This window comes from Leiobunum rupestre, chromosome 2 (genome assembly GCF_980474605.1).
Source record: "Leiobunum rupestre chromosome 2, qqLeiRupe1.1.hap1, whole genome shotgun sequence".
Lineage (NCBI taxonomy): Eukaryota > Metazoa > Arthropoda > Arachnida > Opiliones > Sclerosomatidae > Leiobunum > Leiobunum rupestre.
Genome location: NC_143385.1, coordinates 45,713,234 through 45,719,233, shown reverse-complemented (window position 1 = coordinate 45,719,233; position 6,000 = coordinate 45,713,234).

The following is a 6,000-nucleotide window of genomic DNA, read 5'->3' as shown; positions in this document are numbered from 1 at the left end:
ATATATATAAATTATATTTTCGTGGGTTATAAGTTCATTTCAAATTACGAAACAATTTGAATTTATAATTATTGTTACAAGAGAATGTATAAAATAGTTTTGATTCTGGTGTAAAACTAAGAGCAGAAACGATAATCAATTTAAAATGAACGTATTTAAACATAGAAATATACAATGAAAAGAAATATTTTAAAGCATACATTGACACTTATCATACCAAAACTATATTAATAAACATTTAACAATAGATTACAAAAAATTATATTTCTTTCCACTAGGTTTACTGTTTCGAAAAATCGTAGACACATTTCTCCTATTATACTTCTTTACAATAATTTTTTAAGTAGTACAAAATTATATTTTTCAAAAACATTTTCACGTGAGTACAATACAGCTTGTAATGATTCAGATTTAGTTGGATCGTGTTTCGTATGTTGAACTAGAAAAGGCTCCACGAAACCAGCTCCTATCTTTAATTCTAATATTTCAGAAGGACCTTTTATGTTCGGTTTTGTTAGCACACGATAGTAGAATCTCGCCCAATCATACAAACAAGTGTTTTCTCGACTGTCAGGGCGATTAGGGTAAATATCATGGACTAGTTGTTTAATAAAAATATCTGTGCTTTCGGGCTTATTCTGTTTCAAAGATAGCAAATCTTTATATCGCTTAAGTAAGCGCTTGTTGTGTTCTTTAGGAGCAGTATTCACGAATACGAAACTATCTGACTTTCCATACAAATGCTGATGTGTTAAACGATCAGCTGGCTCGTAACTGCCGATTTCTCGTAGCGATATAGCTTTTAGGCCTAAAGCCCAAAGACGACTACGAACAACTTTATTCGCCAAATAATTCCACAAATTATCTTGGTCAGATTTCTCTTTTTTCGTAATGTACGAAGTAATATCACGTGCAATAGCCATTTTATTATCCGCTACAAACTGAATGTCCATGTTACCTTTGAAATCCAAACGTAATACAGGGTTATAGTCATTAATTTGTATTTCAGCCTTTGTTCTAGCCAGCGAATTGAGCTTTTTCGACGATTTTCCGGAGACATGACGTCTTATAGTTATGTCAACTTCATTCAGTTTACCTATACTAGTAACTTCTCTGGGAAACTTGAAACGACAATGCGTTATAAACTTATCACCTAATTTTTTCAATCTCAAACAAGTTCGATTGCATTTGTGCCATTTATACTTGGATACTAAATCGTACAACGTTGGCTTTCAGTCTCGTTTGGAAACGCACAAGTGGCATGTTTTTGGATAAAGTTCATAACGACCTTATTAGGCGCTTCGCCAATTTTCGTTGCGTTTTGTATCCATAAAATAAAATGAATATGAGGAGCACCTCGACTTTGATATTCTACCTTCCAAAAAAATGTTCAACTGAAAGATTTTTGTTTGCACTCATACGAGACAAATGCTCGATAGTATTCGACAAACCTTTGATTTCACTGTCATAAAGAAGATGAAAGAGGTAATGTTCATTTTTAGATAACCTTCTATCCTTGTTTAAAATTCTTTGAGGACGAAAATCTGATTCAGACAGCTTGGCAAATGGTCTTTCAGAGTATTTTCCATAATTACCAGTTACAAATAAGTCCGGAAAGCACATTAAATCCAGATTTTTTTCCCAAATGCTCATTCCACTTTCTTAAATTTTCTTCACTTGGAAAAAATCTCAAATACCCTCCGCATTTTTGCTATTTACAGGGTGTATTGAATAACGGTCAAATAATTACTTCTGTTCAACTGCAGAGATTCTGCGAAGCAAAGACTTCTCGCTAGAAGAAATTTTTATATCCTTAGCGTTAGCGCTACCATAAAGCAATTCTTCAGTGAACTCCCTAATTTCTATATTAGTGGATGAATGGTTTTTAATTTAGCAAAGCATTCCTAACTAAATTTATATCCACCACTGATTGCCAAACAGTTTTATTATTGGTAGGCAGCCCATTCACTATAATAAATAATTGATGATCAGTAGGTAAATGTTTAGGAATCATTTCCCCATTTTCAGTTAAGGGAAGAGGCAAATAAACTGTACAACTTCTAACGGCTCTCGTTAATCCAAAACGGTGAACAATATTTCTCCCCAATAGTGTATACTATATTCGTCTACATATATGTAGACGAATAATAGTTTAAAACACTTTCTGTATTAGCATTTTCTCAATAAAATGTAATTTAGAAATATCATTTGGCACGGGATCTACTTGAAGGCCATTAAGAAACATTGCAGCGGTATTTTACCCGATTTAAGATATTGCGTACATAACATGCATAATCGCTTTGCGTCAAACATAAAACGAACTCTGCAATATTAACCTTTAAAATATCTGCCACTGAATTGAATTGCCAGGCAGCAATTAAAAGCATTAAACCTTCGTTGCTATCTAAATTATGTCTGTAAAACAATTTCCCACAGATTTGAGCTTGCTATTCTTAAAAAGCTTTTCACAACTATCGCAATGCGAATCATGAAACTCGTACATCTCTTTATAGCAACTTACTAGCTGCTTGCCATACTTAGATAGCAGATCAGACTCGTCTAATGAAGGTTGCACTACGTCAGAGTCAGATTCAATATTCGCTTTCCGTAAACTTACCTTGAACGCCGCAATGTCCCACTGAAGTTTATCAAAATTACCTATTTCAAAGGTCAGACCAAGCTTTAACCTTGTAAATATGTCTTTAAAGAATACGAAGCGCACTTAAATGTGAAGCTAATTCCCTCAGAGTTCTCAAATAAATCGTACATTTCTTAGAATCAAGGCAGTAGAGTGGGTGACCCATTTTAACTTGGTGAGAACCAGCACACTTGTCAATAGTGCTAAATATTTCAAGCCAAACATCCGTTTTGTAATTACCTATTGTCTTGAAAATTTCTACAATTCTTTCTACAGACATAGGCCTAATATAACAAATAGCGCCTCAATTCCCAGAATGTTTGTTCTCTTTTAGTTTTTCACCATTCCCTTCATCAGCATTTACAATAAGAGGACACTGACCACACTCAATCGATAATTGATTTTCGAAAGTCAGTTTCTTTTTTTAAGGTATGGAAGGTTAATTTTTTTATGTATGTTTTCTTTTCATTTGTTCAATTTGTTGCTGAACAAATTAACGGCCCTGGTTCATTGTATTACCGCTAGAATTGCGAACAACTAGCCGTTCAAAATTACCATTATCATTATAATCAGAATTTAAACTACTAAGGTCATTCCTCGTATGACTATCAAGATTATTTATCTGACCACCAGCGTGTTATTTCTCTTACCACCAGTGTGGTTATTTATCGTACCACCAGTGTTATTTTCAAAGCTATCATTTAAAAACTATTTAAATCTAAATATTTAAAAAACCAAGTGGCGAATTGAGTGTAGGTTTTTAACGCCATAAAAGATGTCGCTATAACGTAACTACTACTAAATTAGGCGGATACTAAAAACCATTATATATTTTTAAGTATTTTACCCAAGACTGTGTAGCCAGAAATTCGACAAATTGGGTCTAAGTATGTGAATGTTAAAGGGATCCCTCACTCACAACAGGGGAAGGCATAGGGGTCACAAAAAAACTGGTTTTCAAGCACACTGCAAGTCTGGATTTTATGTTACCCCTATGCCTCCCCCTGTTGTGAGTGATGGATCCCTTTAAGAGGAGGTCGAGAGGGGGGTGAAAATGTAGTACAGTCAAAGCTAGGCCCAAGGACAGGGAGTCTGGACCTCAAAAAACCCCTTTTCTACGCCACTGAATAATAATAATAATAATAATTAAAATAATAAGATTCCGTCTTGTGTAGATTAAGTAAACAGGATATAAATTAATATGTATTATCAAATTAAAATCTTAAGTATAAAAATATTAATTCTTTTTTAATGAGATTCGAACTCGTTTATCCCTCAACCGTATTTAGCACGGATAACTAACAGGAAAGTACAAAAAGTCTTAATAATCGAAGTGTAAGCCAAGGCTTAGGTAAAACACGAACTAGTGCATCGTGGCGATACGCCATTTTTTTATGATGGAGTAGAGACATAATCAATAGAGGCTAGACAACCTAGGTTAAAATATTTGGAGCTGTAGTTGTATCGACATCTGGTGGTATCAATTTTTACAAGAAAGTTTGTAAATTAATTTTTAAGACTTATTTGGCAATTAATTTAATAAAATATACAAAAGCACACAACCTACTCTCAAACGAAGATTCCTTTAAAAAAATTAAAACAATCGGATAAACCATTCTTAAGTTAAAAATGCGCAAAGAATAGTTGATTTGGCCATAGCGTGAAGCCCATTAGAAAGTCCCATAGCATTTGGTGGAAAAACGGGTTAATTTTTCCATAGCGTTACGGTGGGGGAAGGATGAGGTTTTAATGTTAAACTCGAGACTACCTATATATACACATAGACGACCGTCTGTGTGTCTAAATAACATGTATCAAATTAAAATCTTAAATCTTAAAATTTTTATTCTCATGATGAGATTCGAACTCGTTTTCCCCACAACAGCCTTCAGCGCAGATTTCTCACATTTAACCATTGGACAACGCACGGCTAACATACCGAGAAGTACAAAAAAAATTAAAAATCGAAGTGTTAGCCAAGGCTTAGTTAAAACACGAGCTAGTGCATCGCGGAGATACGCCATTTTATTTTTTATGATAGAGTAGAGACATAATCAATAGAGGCTAGACAACCAAGGTTAACATATTGAGAGCTGTAGATCTATCGACATCTGGTGGTATCAATTTTTACAAAACTCTTTTTAATTTAATTTTCAAAGACTTATTTGGTAATTAATTTAATAAAATATACAAAAGCATACAACCTACTCTTAAAATAAATCATTCGAACGGGGGTTGCCGGCCACCGTGGCTCCCAAATTAAATAAAAAATATTTATTACTTATATCATGGACATTTCTGGAATTTAATTTTTTTTACGCAGCTTCTGAACCCCCCTTGGGCCAGTGGCCCTCAATAAAAATAAATATATGGGGGATCGGGAGCCCGTAGGACCCCTGTTTAAAATATCACTATTTCCAAGTCTGCAACCGGAAGTTCAGGTTATAAAGCGAGCAGCTTATGAGACCATTAGGCTTAAAAAGCCAGTGATAAATCAAAAAGTAATGCAATAATTTTATGCTTATGAGTGGGAAATTATAAAAAGAAGTTTATTAAAAAACTCCAAAAATTCCGAAATAATTTTTAGAATAACAAATAGCCGAAATTTAAGAAATAAAATGTTTAAAACCATTATAAAGGAATGCAGACTGCTACTTCGTAAAACGTTTTAAACACATTTATTAAAGTATACCTGCTCCCAAAAATTAAAATTTAATATTTTATTAGATTATGTTGTCAACACTGTCCAAATTTCATATTAAAATATTATTTATTTTATAAGTTATTCCAAATAGAAAATGTGAATTTTAGCAGACAAACTTTCGCTTTCAATTAACCCGAAAACACGAAATATTGAATATATGACGTAGAAAAAGCCAAACAAAATATATTTTACTCAAACCGCCAAATTGGCTAGATCATGATTACGTATGGCAACGTTTGGCTACACCCTAGAATATAACAAGCCAAATTTCCAGGACAAGTTATGGTGCGTTGTACGATGAAAACATACTAAACATTAAGAAATAGAGGGCTCTGATTACCGTATCATGGTTTTAAATACCAGTGGATGAAACTATCTTTACCCCATTTGTATGAAAGAAACAGGGAATAATTATTTCACGGTTGGCGCTGCTGTAGTCGAAATGAGTACATCAGCGACACGAATTAAATCTTATTTACATTCGAGCCCGCCAAATTAACTAGCATTTGTGACCTCAGTGATGCTATAAATTAAGTCATGCGCACTTTTAAAAACGGAATTAATTTCTATAGAAGGTGCTATAAGGAGATGCACCGATAAAAAAGGAGACAGTGCAGCTGTGCAGGTAGACTTTAACACAAATATAGGAGCTGTAATC